Raw genomic sequence first — 16,098 nt, forward strand, 5'->3', positions numbered from 1 at the left:
CCTCAGCAAAAATAAAAAAAAAAATTCTGGAAAACAGCTTCATGGAGCCAATATACCATTAAACAAAGCCAAAATTTGGAGTTGAAAAGGGAAGGTTTTTATTTTAATCATGGCATTAAGTTTTTGAATGAGAATTGATGCTTTATACATTCTTCTATGTCTCATAGGCACAGGTGTTCTACCATCACCATGAGGAATATCTTCCGCATATGTATGTGTGTGCTCATTAGTGCTTTTATTTTTCAACATACGATTGAATAATTTTTTGAGAGTCACCATATGCTAGGCACTGTGTAAGTAAATCAAAGGTCACAGCATAATATGATAAAATGTATGTTTTAGCCTTGTTTTTTAAAATTGTTTATAGGAAGTACATACATGTTCATGTCCTCAGAATATCTGTCCATTGAGTACAGTGCATATTATTGCTTTTCAGACTCCCTTCAATATGCACATGAGTAACAGAGTCTGATTACAATTTGATTAATTCATATAAATGAAGAAAGAAGGACATTATCTATTCATTTCTGACTCTCTTTGGACCATGGAAAGTACCTGAATTCTGCTATAGTGTGCCAAACCCTCTCAGAGTAGAACTCTATTTATTCATAAGCACTGGTTTCGTAGCTTGCTGTCATACTCCCTAATTAGACAAACATGTTCTCCAGGTCTACTTGAATGACGTGTCTGATGTAATGCATACCTATCTTCTTATTCAGCTTATGCATACTTCTTTGTCCATTTAAAACCCATCAAATAATGATCTGTGATCTTCAAGTAATTAATTTAATGATTACATGAATTAAAACAATGCACATCCCTTTATAGGAGTTAATATTTTCTATGTTCATGTTACGAAACTAGCCTTGGATGAATATCATCGATTCCCTCAATTTCATAATGGCTCAAGGATAAAGTGTTTCCCCTTTGTAATTCAGTAAGTTTGCTCCGAAGGAGCCTATTGCTTCTCCACTCAACAATAAGTAAAATGCATTCAGGGACCTTAGGGGACCTATTCTTAATAAGATAAAATCCTGTCCCAGTTTGTTAAATTCGCTGAATTTATAACGCTTTGTTACTGACAAAGGAACTAATCCAAGCTTGTTACTGGATTGATCTCCTAAAATCCACTGAGCAAATTTGGTGCCATTTTAAAAAACAAATAAAATAACAAAAACAAAAATACAAAGGATGCTAAGAGGTTACAGATGGGAAAGCAGACTTCATATTATCTTCAGAAAAACTAGAGAAAATTTGTATCAAAACTGTCTCATAGTTCTAAGCAGCGCTATAGTCATTCACTATCACCAGTACCAATAATGATGATGAGAATAACAATAATAATCTCCTACATTTGCATAATAGTTTTACTTTGAGAAATGACTTTCACATACATTATTTCATTTGGTCCTTATAATGACTCTTTAAGAAACTAAGGTAAATGCTTCACAGTGTCTCATTTTATGAAGGATGAAATTAGAGTCCAGAGAAGATCAGAGAGTTGCCTGACAGCAACATGTACCTGGAGCTAGGTTATTAGCCACCTGACTCCTACTTCTGTTTTTTTTTAATACATTCAAATCAAAAGAATCCATGATTTGCAATGTTTTGCTAAATTTTGTACAAATCACTTAGAACCATACATTTCTATCAACCATAGCAGTTTAAAATACAGACATTTGGTAAGCAGGTTGTGATAAACAATTTAGAAGTTGGAAACAAAGATAAGTCTCTGATTGGCAGGACAAAAGGGAAGATAAATGAAAAGATATCTAAGAATTCTACAGCCCCTGGAATGACTAATTGGTACTTTTACTTATTTTTCATTCTTTGTTTCAGAAAGTATTTAACTCTTGATACTTTCAACGTTATAAAATACAATGGATTGTTAATAAATAAATCTCCATGTTTTCTAAATAGGCATGCTTATCCAGGTCTTCACTGTTCAACTTCCATTGTAACTGCTCCATTTTATCCAAGTTTCCAGTACTGGATCTCCTAGGACAAACACTGAAATGTATCTGCTGCTACGGATTTTACTACTTGAATATTACGCTATAAATGTTCATCACATGATCCAGGGAGGTAAGAAAATTTCAGGAAAAAAAATCAGTAAGTCAAAATAATTTCAAAAACTATTTATACCCCATTTGCAAAACTACTTTTATGCCTAGTTATTCACTACCATCACCACAAGATACACATGAACCAGAGTTTTAAATAACATTGACTTCCCTTTATAAACTCCTCTACCCATTGTTAAAGGAAACTGGCACCAGTTTATGACACAGGGAAACATTCATCATAGTTTAGTACACAAACTGAAGAAGGATATTATAGCCTACTAAAACTATCGTTATTATTTGGATTCTCAGAATGCATGTAATTACCTAAATTAGAAGATTTCCTCTGCACCAAGAATAACCAACTTTCTTCTAGAAAATAACAATGTTATTTTTCGTGATTTTTTTTTTTTTTTGAATTTTAGAACAGTTTATCTTTAGCTAGGGAGATTAATGTAATCTTTCAAATGAAGATTGATCAATTCATACAAGCCAAATGAACTTCAGTAACAAATTTTTATTGTACTTTTAAATACTGGAGGAATAATATTTAGATTCAAATATATGTAAGGAATTCATATAAAGGGGAGCATAACATACATTTGGAAGAAGCATTATATAATCATAAATTACCTTGCAAAGAGACAAAGTAGTTAACTACCGAGCCCCAGATAACCTATTAACCAAATTTGCATTATAAGAGGACCCCAATTCTACCATGATAGAGTGGCTTATATCAAACCTCCCTCCTGCTAAGAAAAACTTTAACAGCTGAATGAAGTAAAATTATTTTAAAACTGTTTGAAAGCATCAGGGACCAACTAAAGTATATTCAACTTAAAACTTAAGATCCTGTGAAGAAGGAAAAAACATTGAAGTAAGCCCTATGATGTTTGCCACTTTTGCACTCAAGACCTTTAGTGATCCTAAGTAGCATACTGCTGAGAGACTGAGCACAAAGCTCTGGGTCAGAGCATTAACTAGTCTAGGGAAGAGGGAAAGACAAAAATTATACTTCGGAGCTGTCAAGATAGCCATGACATGAGGAGCCAAGATCCTGGACAGAAGGTAAATGCAATGAGGTAAAGCACATATTCTTTTTCGCTTTTAACCCTTGAGGCATTTGCAGATTCCCTTGCATGGGGTGAAAAGCCCAAAAAACAAACAATCAGAAAGCATCAACCTAGACAGTAGGAAATTAAACAGAATGTCGAGTGCCAAGTTCTTATGATCTTATGGTGCCAAGGAGGGAAAAAGTGGAGATTAGGAACAGCTTGAAAAGCATTCCAGAGTTTTATTTGAACCTCTAAATGGCTATTTATAGGAGTAAGAGCAAAATGGAAAGAGATTAGCCGTCACAAAGACAGAAACACAACTTCAAATTACCTCAACTCCTGATTAGATCAAGGTGAATTACCTTTACTCTATGTGTTTACAAGAAAATTAAACTCTCCTTAGAAAAATATGATATCATACAAAGAGTCTCAATTTTTCAAACACAACAACCATTCAGGCATACCAGGAGTTATGATCAATAACTAAAAACCAAGAGAAAAAAATAAACATAAACCAAAAAAATGATACAGATAGGAGAATTATCAGGCACAGACTTCTAAATACTGTGATTAAATACTGTGCTTAAAAAGTAGAGGAAAAGAGGGGCTGGCCCCGTGGCCGTGTGGTTGAGTTCACGCGCTCTGCTGCAGGCAGCCCAGTGTTTCATTGGTTCGAATCCTGAGCGCGGACATGGCACTGCTCATCAAACCACGCTGAGGCAGCGTCCCACATGCTACAACTGGAAAGACCCACAACGAAGAATACACAACTATGTACTGGGGGGCTTTGGGGAGAAAAAGGAAAAAATTATATCTTTAAAAAAAGAAAGTAGAGGAAATGATTGAGAATTACCAGAAAACTGAGATCTATAAAAAATATCAAATTATATTAAACATAAAATAACTGAAATTAGAATCCAATATATGGATTTAACAGCAGATTAGACACAACAGAAGAGGGGATCATAAACTTAAAAATAGGTCAATAGAAAATAGTGAGACTAAAACAAAGAGAGAAATAAGACGGGAAAATTTAAGAAAAAAAGACAAATCAGACATAGTTACAAAAAAAAAAAGTGTCTAGGGGCCAGCCCAGAGGGATAACAGTTAAGTTCACGTGCTCTGCTTTGGTGGCCCAGGGTTCACCACTTCAGATCCCAGGCCCAAACCTACACACCACTTATCAAGCCATGCTGTGGCAAGCCTTCCACATATAAAGTCAAGGAAGATGGGCATGGATGTTAGCTCAGGGCCAAACTTCCTCAGCAAAAAGAGGAGGATTGGTGGCAGATATTAGCTCAAGGCTAATCTCCCTCAAAAGACTTAAAAAGTGACTAACATACAAATAATTCTAGTTTCAGAAAGAAAGTGTAGAGAGAATTAGCAGAAGCAAAATTCAAAGCAATAAAGGCCCAGAATTTTCCAAAATTGACAAAAGATATCAAGCCATAGATTCAAGAATGTATAAGAACGCCAATGAGGATAAACAAAAAGAAACTGATACAAAAGTACCTAAGTTTTTTCTTTAAACTGCTTAAAATAAAAAATAATCAAAAAGAAAATCTCAAAAGAGCCAAAGAAATAAAAATTCATTACTTTCTAAGGAATAATAAGTCTGATAGCTGATTTCATGTTTTCATGAAAAACAATGGACATCAGAGAACAAAGCAATGATATCTTTAAAATGCTTTTGAAAAGTAACTACTAACCTATAATTCTGTACCCAATGAAAATATCTTTTAAAGTAAAGGCAAAAGAAAAATCTTTTCAGAAAAACAAAACTGAGAAAAAGTTTCACCAGTAGATTTATTCTATAAAGAACACTAAAGGATATCTTTCCAGGAGACAGATTATCTCAGACAATGATATGGAAATTCAGGAAGAAATGAAATACACCAGAAGAGGTTAATATCTGAGTAAATATAAAAATACATATATACTGACAGGAAAAAAATAACAATAATTTCTTATACGAATTAGAACACCTGAAGGATTATAATACAGGACATTAATCGCAAACGACGAGAGAGGGACAAATGCAGTTTCTTTGGTGGAAAGAGATAAAATGTGTAGTAGATTTTATTTGGTTAACCATGAAAAAAATTTGAAATATTTAATTAGCAAGATAAAATGGAAGGAATGAGATAAAAAGATTGGCTAATAACAAAGTTAAGAAAAGAAAATTGGTAAACATGAAACAAGTAGAAAAATATAATAAGATAGCAGAATTAAATCCATAGATATTACTAATAGCATTTAATGTAAGTAGGCTAAATATTATACTTGAAAGACAAATACTGTCAGGCTGAAAGTTAAAAACAACAATAATATACTGTTCACAAGAAACACACCTTAAATATGGGCATACAGAAAAGTTGAAAGTAAAACAGTGAAAAAAAATTTTACCAATCAAACATCATTTTCTTTTGGAATGCTAGTACAACTATGCATTGCAATGTCAGTCTAAGTAGAATTTAAGAGAAGATATAGTACAAGAAGGGTGTTTAATAATGACAAGTGGTCCTAGTTAATCTACTAGAAAGACATCACAATTCTAAATTTGTATACAACTAATAATATAGCCTTAAAAGTGAAAACTGACAGAACTAAATGGAGAAACAGACAAATCCACAATCATAATAGAAGATTTTAAGATGCCTTTCTGAGTAAATAATATAACATGAAAGTAGAAAATCAATAGATAAACAAAAGATTTGAGCACCAAGATTTAATGAATTTGACCTAATTGATATGTATAGAACTCTACACCCAACAACTACAAAATACACATTATTTTAGGCACACACAAAACATTTACCAAAACTTTCCTTAAATTGGGTCACAAAACAAGTCTCAATAAATTTCAAAGTATTTAAGTCATATAGCATACATTCTCTGACCATATTTAATTAAACTTAAAGTCAATAACAAAATGTTAATCACGAAATGCCCCAAATATTTTGAATAAAGTAACAATAAAATGAAGAAACCCAAAAATTGTTTTTGGAAAGACAAATAACAGTATTAATCCTATAGAAATACTAATTTTAAAACAAAAAGGAAAAAGCACAAATAAAACTTAACAGGAATGAAAAATAGGGGATTCCTCTAGATGCTACAGACATTACAAAGATAAGAAGAGGATACGGTGAAACCTTAATATCAACAGACTTGAAAAATCAGATGAAAATCTCTTGAAAAACAGGTATTACCAAAATGGACACAAGAAGAAATGGAAACACTGAATAGTTTTATGTCTTATAAAGAAAATGAGTATTTAATGTAAAACTTTTCCACAAGGAAAACTTCTGACCCAAATAGCTGCACAGGTAAGTACTTTCAAATATCTACAGAAAAAAATAGCATCAATCACACACAGCCTCTTCCAAGGGTAGAAATAGAGGAATACTTTCCAATTCAATTTGTGAGAATAGTATAAGTATGCAACCAAAACCTGAGAAGAACATTTTAAAAGCATAATACTATAGGCCAATCTCTCTTTTGAATGCAGACAGAAATATCATAAAGAAAATATTAGCAAATCCAATCCAATTCCTTACAAAAAAAAAAAAAAGGCTAATACATCAACATCAAGTTCAGTTTATTCTAGGAATTCAAGAGTAGATTAACATTCAAAAATAAATTAATTGGGTGTCTGCCTGATAGCGCAGCAGTTAAGTTTGCACTTTCCACTTTGGCAGCCCGGGGTTCACTGTTTTGGATCCTGGGTGTGGACCTACACACTGCTTAGCAAGCCATGCTGTGGCAGGCGTTCCATGTATAAAAAGTAGAGGAAGGTGGACATGGATGTTAGCTCAGGGCCAATCTTCCTCAGCAAAATTGGAGGATTGGCAGCAGATGTTAGCTCAGGGCTAATCTTCCTCAAAAAAAAAAAATTAATTGAATTTATCATGTTAACATATTAAAAGGAAAAATTTCTATACTTTCTATAGATTCAGAAAAGCATGTGATAAAATTCAACACCTATTCTTGATGTAAACACACACACACACATTCATATACACAGACACATACTACCAACTCAGCAAACTGAGGAATCAAGAGAAATTTCTTTAATCTGACAAAGGATATTTACAATAAAAAAAAAACCCTATAGCAAATATTATGCTTCTGTTCAATACTGTCCCGGATGTCCCAGCGAAAGCAACAAGCCAAGAAATAGAAATTAAAGGTATGTGGAAGGCACAAACTCCAAGTTATAAGATAAATAAGTTCTGGGAATATAGTATGACAATACTGTATTGTATACTTAAAAGTTGCTAAGAGAGTAAATCTTTAATGTTCTCACCACAGAAAAGAAATGGTGATTATGTAAGATGATGTAGGCATTAACTAACCCTTCGGTTGTAATCATTTGGCAACATACAAGCATATTAAATCATCACACTGTGTATCTTAAACTTATGCAATGTTATATGTCAACCATAACTCGATAAAGCTAGAAAAAATAAAATAAAGGTATATGGAGTGGAAGGGTAGGAATAAAACTGTAATTATTCAAAGAAAACATGATTGTATTCCTCAAACCTCCAAAAGAACTGACAAAATCTAATAGAATTAATAAATGAATTTAGCAAGATCCCTGGCTACAAGGTAAATCAATACATATACATGAATTGTTTTCTTATACACTAGCAATAGGAATTTAGAAAATAAAACCTAAAACAATACCATTTACAAAAGCATAAAATAAAATCTAATACTAGGAATAAATCTAACAAAAAAGTATGCAAGTACTCTCCACAGAAAATTATAAAACATTACCGAGAGAAATTAAAGAAGACTAAAATAAGTGGGAAATACAGTGCATTCATAGAATGGATATCAGTTTTCTCAAAATACAGTCTCAATCAAAATCCCAGAAAATTCTGTTTTGTGGATATTGACAAACAGATTCTAAAATTTTTATGGAAACAATAAAGAACTGTTAATAACCAAAACAATCTAAAGGAAAAACATATCTAAAGGATTTACAACCAAGATACAAGATTTATTCTAAATCTAAACTAATTAGCCATATATTATTGGTACCAGGATAGACAAATAGAGCATCAAACAGAATAGAGGGTGTAGAAATAGACCCACAGATATGTAGCACTTGAATTATGATAGAGATGCTGCTGAAGTACCTGGGTAAAGAATGACCTTTTCAACAAATTGTGCTTGATCAATTAGATATCCACATCCAAAAAATAAAATAAAATAAAATGAATCTTGTCTAACCCAACCCCCACCTCACACCTTACACAAAAAATGAATTCCAGGTGAAATGCAGACCTTAATGTTAATGAAACCAATAAAGCTTCTAGAAGATAACAAAGGAAAATGTCCTTATGATCTTGTGGTAGACAGAAGTTGTTCTTTTTAAAATAGGACATTAAAACAGACTAATTATAAAAGAAGTCATTAATAAATTGAAGTTCATTAAAATGAAAAGCTTTTGTTTATCAAAAGACAACTATCAATACATCCAGACTACATTAAGAGATGCTTACAAGTCAATAACAGAAAGAGTGAGAAACCCAACTGGAAAATGGGTAATGAACTTCAACATGCACATCACAAAAGAGGATCTAAATGCAAAATAAACACATGAAAATATGCTTAACTTCACTAACCATTAGAGAAATGCAAACTAGAGCATCATGGGCTACCATGCCACACATATCAGAAAAGCTAAAATAAAGGAAACAGATAATACTAAGTGTTGTCAAGAATTAAATCAATTGGAACTCTCATATACTAATACTAAGAGTAGAAATTGGTATAATCACTTTGGAGACTATTTAGTGATATCTCCTACAGCTGAACATAGGCATATCAGCAATATCATTCTTTGGCAAATATCCAATAAAAATACTTATACAGGTACAACAAGATAGGTACTAGAATGTGTTTGTGGCAACTACTATTCACAATGACCCTAAACTGAAAATAATCTAAATGTCCATCTACACTAGAAGAGCTTAAAAAAATAAAATTATGGTACATTCATACACAGGAATATTATAAAGCAATGAAAAGGTTTTAGAAATCTGTTACTACACACAGATGCAACACACCATGAATGAATATTGCAAACATAAGCAAAAGAAGATATGCTACATGATTCTATTTCTATATTGTTCAAAAACAGTCAAAATTAATCTATTGTATTAGAAGTCAAGTATCGCTTTCCCTAGCGGAGTAGGGAATGTAAGGTAGGATGAGACATCTGTAGTCTAGAAATGCTTTCTTTCTTGGTTGGGATGCTGCTTATGGATATATTCGCTTTCTGATAATTCACCTAGATATGTACTTATGATTTCTAAACTTTTTAACATGTACATTCTATTGAGGTAAAACATTTAATTAAAAAATGGGCTTAAAAATAGTTGTGGTCCCAAGAGGGTTGTGTCAACTCCCACTACTTTCATTCTTCTCTCTCTGTCCTCTCACCACTTGGCCTTGAACATGGGCACTATCATAGAAATGTGCATCAGAGTGCAGTAAATAAATCCACAGCTTGCTGGCTGGAGGACCACAAACGGGAGCTCCAGGGAACTGAAAAATACCAGTGACATCATGGAGAGAAAAGGCCTTTGGAAAGTAACACCATAAAGTTGCTATGAAATTCTGAGTTCATCCTGATCAGCACATACATGGATCTGATTTTAATCAGAACAAAATAAATTAACAGATAGACCAGTGCCTAGGTGCAAGGCTGGCCACTGGTACACACACAGGACAGAACTGAATGGCACTGAATATAAACCTGGCAATGGAAGGCAGCTTGTAACTTACAATCTGAACCTAACCACATTAATTGCCTGCTCAAACAAAAATATCAACACTCTCCACAGAATTTAGACAAGACTCAAAATCTCATAATATATATTAAAAATGTTCAGGTTATAATCCAAAATTACTAGGCATATGAAAAACCAGAAAATCTCAACTCACATGATAAAAGATAACAGTCACAAACACTGAAAAGAGACAGATGTTGAAATTGTCTGACAAAGACTTTAAATCTGCTATTATAAAAATGCTCCAATAAGGCTTGAAATAGAAAAATAAACATGAACAACAATAAAATGACCAGATTCTCTCAATAACAAAATGAATATGATAGAGAAAAGAGTCACTGAGCTTTAAGATAGATCAATGAAATTATTCAATACGAACAAGAAAGAGAAAATTTTTAAAAACCCTCAGGGACCTGTGGGACAATAACAAGAAGTCTAGCATTCATGTCATCAGAATATCAAAAGGAAAAGAGAAAGAGTACAGTGCTGAAAAATATTTGAAGAACTAAAGGCTGGAAACGTCCCAAATTTTGTGAAATATACAAATCTACATATTCAAGAAGTGCAGCAAACTTCAAACAGGATAAAAACAAAAACAATCCATGTCCAAATACATCAGGGCCAGCCCAGTGGCACAGCGGTTAAGTTCGCACGTTCCGCTTCTCAGTGGCCCGGGGTTCGCCGGTTCGGATCCCGGGTTTGGACATGGCACCGCTTGGCAGGCCATGCTGTGGTAGGCGTCCCACATATAAAGTAGAGGAAGATGGGCACGATGTTAGCTCAGGGCCAGGCTTCCTCAGCAAAAAGAGGAGGACTGGCAGTAGTTAGCTGAGGGCTAATCTTCCTCAAAAAAACAAAAACAAAAACAAATACATCAAAATTAAACTATAGAAACTGAAAATAAGAAAAAAATGTCTTGAAAGCATACAGAGGAAATCACACATTACCTATAGAGGAAGAACAATTCAAATGATTGTGGATTTCTCATCAGAAACCTCAGAAGCCAGAAGGAAATGGTACATCTCTTTTAAAGTGCACAGGGAAAAGAATTGTCAACACAGAATTCTATATCCAGCAAAAATAACTTTCCAGAATGAAGTGAAATAAAGACATTGTTGGATGAAAAAGAACTAAGAAAATCTGTTGCCAGGAGATCTGTTCTGAAAGAACTGCTACAGGAAGTTCTCTAGACACCAGAAAAATGATACCAGAATAAAACTTTATCCATCAAAAATAATGGAAAAGCAACAGAAAAAATAAACATATGAGTAAACATAATAAACTATTCTTCTCCTCTTGACCTTTTTAAAATATGTTTGACAGTTGAAAGCAAAAATTATAACATTTATCTGATAGAGATTTCAATGTATACAGATATAAGATATGATAACAATAATGCAAAACTGGGAGAGTACGAGAACTTATATGGGACAAGATTTCTATATTCTACTTGAAGTGATAAAATATTGATTCAAATAGACTATAAAGTTTTAAGTATGTTTATTGTAAACCTTAGAATAACCCCTAAAAAATACTATAAAGATATATAGTCAAAACTACATTAGATAAATTAAAACAGAATACCAAAAAAAAAAAGTTAAAATAATCCAAAACAGGCAGAAAATGGGAAATGGAGGAATGGAAAACAGAGACAACAAACAGAAAACAAAATATAAAATAGTAGACATAAATCCAAACATATCAATTATTACACGAAATGTAAATGGTCTAAATATCTCAATTAAAGACAGAGATTGTCAGAATGAATTAATCAATGACCCAAGTAAATGTTGTTTATAAGAAACTTACTTCAGATATAATGACATAGGTAAGTTAAAAGAAAAAGGATGGGAAAAATGTATCAGACAAACCCTAATCATGATAAAACTAGAGTGTCTATATTAGTATCAAAGTAGATTTTAAAGCAAAGAAAATTACCCGGGATAAAAAGGGACATTATAAGGGCCAGCCCCAGTGGCCTAGTGGTTAAGTTCAGCACACTTTGCTTCAGCAACCTGGGTTCACTTCCTGGTGTGGACCTACACCACTTGTCTGTCAGTGGCCATGCTGTGGCAGCAGCTCACACACAGAAAAAAAGCAGCAGATTAGCAACAGATGTTAGCACAGGACAAATCTTCCTCAGCCAAAAAAAAGAAAAAGAGACATTGATAAAAGATTAATTCACCAAGAAGACGTCACAAATTCTAAATACATATGCTCCTAGCAACAGAGCTTCAAAATACATGAATCAAAAACTGACAGAACTGAAAGGAGAAATAGACAAATCCACAATTATAGTTGGAGATGTCAACATTCCTCTCTCACTAACAGAACTAGTGGATAGAAAATCAGTGAGAATATAGAACTGAAAAATTGGAGTTAAAAGAAAAGATCATTAGAGAAAATCAACATTGTTTGTTTAAACAGATCATGTTCTTTACCAAAATTTTAGAACACTATGAGTATGGCTAGTGTTTTTTCAATATAGGCAACTACTGTTTTGGTAAGACTAAAGCTTACTTGCTTAGAGATAAGACCTACAATAGCAGAGGCAGAAAGCTGAGGAAAAGAAGGAGATCATACCTTTTTAAGATCTAAATTGAAAATGAAGCTTTGCAGAAATGAAGTTCTGCTGAACTCACTGTGAAAATGCTATTAGTTTATCACACTTTTAGGAAACAGGCTTGTTACTTTGTCTAAACATTTTTATAATATAAATGGTTTTAACCATAATGAAGCTAAATATTTGTTTTAAAATCCACTTGTCAATACCTTAAGATCCCTTATAAAAAAAAAAAAGGACTTGATTTTTGCTTAGAAAAATAATCTAAAATCAGAAAGTAGGCATTTAAATAATGTGAAAGGGTTTAATTACCAGGAAACCAATATTCTTCTTGCAAAATCAGTGAGATGGTAGGTAGACAGGTATAAAAAAATATGTTTTACTACACATTTATCCTTAAAAGAAATCAGGGGGTCAGTCTGAAGTAAGTGCACTGTTTCATTCTTATTTCTATTTTAATCTCTCTCTCTCACACACACACACACACACTTATAATTTCCTAGAGCTACATAATGCTAAGCAGGAAGTGAACACGGTACTGTGGTATGGATTAATAAGAAGGTCCTACCTTAGACAGGATGATCTTAGAAAGCCGCTTTGGAGACACGTCTTTAAAGAAAGACTATAGAGTCAAGAAGGACCCAACCAAGTAAAGAGTGAGTTTAAGAAGTGTCAGTGCCAGCATGCTTCAGTGAGAGCACTGAGAGAAATGAAGGTAAGTAGTCACAGGTCTCTTCCAAAGTAAGAGAAGATTTGTGGCACCTAAGCACACTCAACAGTAAATACTACTAGAAGTCAATCACTTCCAGGGTGAAATATCAGAGGAATAGAAAAATTCACTGGGTCCTGGCTAGAAAAACATCTTTTTTTTTTTTTTTTAAGGAAGATTAACCCTGAGCTAACTACTGCCAATCCTCCTCTTTTTGCTGAGGAAGACTGGCCCTGAGCTAACATCCATGCTCATCTTCCTCTACTTTATATGTGGGATGCCTACCACAGCAGAGATTTTTGCCAAGCGTTGCCATGTCCGCACCTGGGATCTGACCCAGCAAACCCAGGCCTCCTAGAAGCGGAATGTGCGCACTTAACCACTGTGCCACCGGGCTGGCCCCTTAAGAAAACATCTTTTGAAGTTAGACCCCACCTTGCCCTGGCTGATACTGGGGAACAAGATAAACAAAGGTGCTTTCACGTGCAGGTGCCATTGCTGCTGATAAAAGCTCCTCTACCACAGAAGGGCTAATAGTCATTCCAAAGCAAACCGCTTTTACCACGGCTGCCAAGTGCAAGTCTGGGACTCCACTTCATCCCACACAACTATCCCGCCAGAGCAGGAAGATCCTGAGGTAAACAGAACGACCGCCACCACAGTTAGCTGGAAGTTGGAAATCAAGCATTCAGATCCTCACCAGCCCAGGGTAACCAGAGAAGTGATCTCCCAGGTCTGTGAATGAATTCTGACAACTCCAGCTGGGGGACTCCTGGGCACGTTCCTAAATGGCAGTAGCCAGCAACAAAATAGCTGTGCCTCCTCATAATTACCTAGACACTCCAACTTAAAGTCAGACATATCTACCTATGTACCAAGTGGTTGAGGACCAATATAAACAGGACAGTTTGCTGAGTTCTGTTCATAGAGCTCATCCTGAATCTTCCTTCTTTTTCTCTCCACATTGCTTTGCTTCATTCGTAACTCTTGGATTGAAGTCACGTGTTAGTTGCACTATTTTGCTTCGGGCTTGTATTCTGATGTTGGCTTCATGGACTTAATGACAACCACTCTCTAAGGACTTGGACAAAACACTGTTCTTTTCCACACTGCCCAGCTCAAGTGGGTCAAGTCCTCAGTAGCTTAGCTCTTGTACTCAACCCTGAAATCACACATGGAGATGTCTTCCAGGTAAGGCTTCTTCCATTGTAAGGAAAGGTTAGGGCACTGGTAACTTACCCTCTTCAAACAAGAAATGATGGCTCCAAAAGAGGAAAGGGAAAGATAGCTGTCACTCCATCACTCCACCTCTGACTTTGGCATTCCAGGAAATCTGTTTTTCTGGGTAAAGTTGAACAAAAAATTGGAGGGAAGGAGATGCATTTTATTTTGTTATGTTCGTAAGGAAATGGCCCTGTTCCCATAGACAGAACAATGTGAGCGGAAAACAACTTGGAGAGTGTTCTAATAAAAGTGGAACAAGAAAGGGAAAATTTTGTGACATACTAAGTGTTTAAATCCATTTTAAAGTCTTGGTGCCAAATAGTGTTAGTTTCACTTTATAAATGGATCTGAAACATCCATATACAATGCGAAATATTTTACTAAATGTGTTCTACTATTGGAAATGAGACCAAGGACTCTGAACAACCAGCCTTACTGACTAAAGAGTGGCTAAATGCACATCAAACTCAGCTCACAGGAAGAGAAGATGATTGCAACCTCTCATCCCCTAAGTATAAATCTCCAATTCATTACTCGAGGCATTCTGCAACTGTCACTGGGTCAACAAAACAAAAACAAGGGATGAAAGTAAATCCTGGTCTTTTCAGCAGAACAGGTGGACAAATACTCATGAGAAGAACACACGGACCAGGAAGATGACAGCAGAAAACTGCCCACGCTCAGTTCACTTCTTTTTCTCCATTTTGCAAGTTTTCTGATGATTTAAGAGAGCAGAGTAGGCCTCCTAGTAGTAGCCCAATAATGGTCCTCCACTATGAAGACTTACTGAAATCGCCAGGGAAGCTTTTTTTCAAAATAACCTTTCCCTCCGTCAGCTGAGAAGTGTGAGTATAATCGCTTCAAATGAAGGAAATGAAGAAAATTAAGGTACAATGGTAGGCTTGCCATCAGCAACTACTACATCCCTTAAAAATATTCTGAAAAGCTGATATTCTGAGAAGCCAAGAATCTTGGTTAACTTTATATGACCATGATAAATTCGGCACCGCACCAAAACATGCAGGCTAATTCACTCCACATTTGCCTCAGTCAACAATATGTAAGGGAGAGGCCCAATATGCCAAGTCACCAAATCACAGCTTAGGGATGACTCATTTTGACAGGAAGAGCAGAATGTTTCAGTCTCACCTCCTTGAACCCTGCTCATTTTAATATAACACCACATGATTCCTAACATGCACCACAGAGGCAACTTTGAGTCTTTGGATCCAAGTGCTGTGAGTGATCTGGAACAGTGTTCTCTCTTTCTCTTCCCTCATTGTCATGGCAACGGGAGGCAAAGGTGAAAGTCAGGCTTTATACCTGGACTGCTGGCATATGCACCCGGGCATCTCCCCAAAATAATTCTGGACCATAGTCACACATTGAAATTTTGAGCTCTGCTTAGGGTAAAAGGAAATCATGTCATATTAAAAGCAACTCTTTAGTTATTTTGTCTGTTATCTTGTTCTCATCAGGAAATTTAAAGATCTCTAAAACACCATTTTTCAAACTGCAAAGTATACTATTAATGGTCTTGAAATTACGATAGTGTGTTGTAGGTTTTCAAAGAAATGGATAGGATAGGGTGGGATGGGGTAGGATAAGATGGGATGGGATAGGATAGGATGGGATAGGATAGGATGGGATGGGATGGGATAGGATAGGATAGGAT

At 34.8% G+C, this 16,098-nt stretch overlaps 1 protein-coding gene across 21 annotated transcripts in view; it reads right to left on the reverse strand.

Moving 5' to 3' along the window:
* The window catches only part of ZBTB20 (zinc finger and BTB domain containing 20), a 770,585-nt gene that overhangs the window by 575,731 nt on the left and 178,756 nt on the right, over nt 1-16,098 (reverse strand). For 2 of the 21 annotated variants that reach the window (XM_046659197.1, XM_046659190.1), the window contains exon 5: nt 14,439-14,540. The exons of the other annotated variants lie outside the window; for them this stretch is intronic. The gene's annotated coding sequence lies outside the window, so the exon portion shown is untranslated. The remainder of the gene's footprint in view (nt 1-14,438; nt 14,541-16,098) is intronic. 21 annotated transcript variants of the gene reach the window in all.

The sequence above is a fragment of the Equus quagga genome, chromosome 4 (assembly GCF_021613505.1).
Source record: "Equus quagga isolate Etosha38 chromosome 4, UCLA_HA_Equagga_1.0, whole genome shotgun sequence".
NCBI lineage: Eukaryota > Metazoa > Chordata > Mammalia > Perissodactyla > Equidae > Equus > Equus quagga.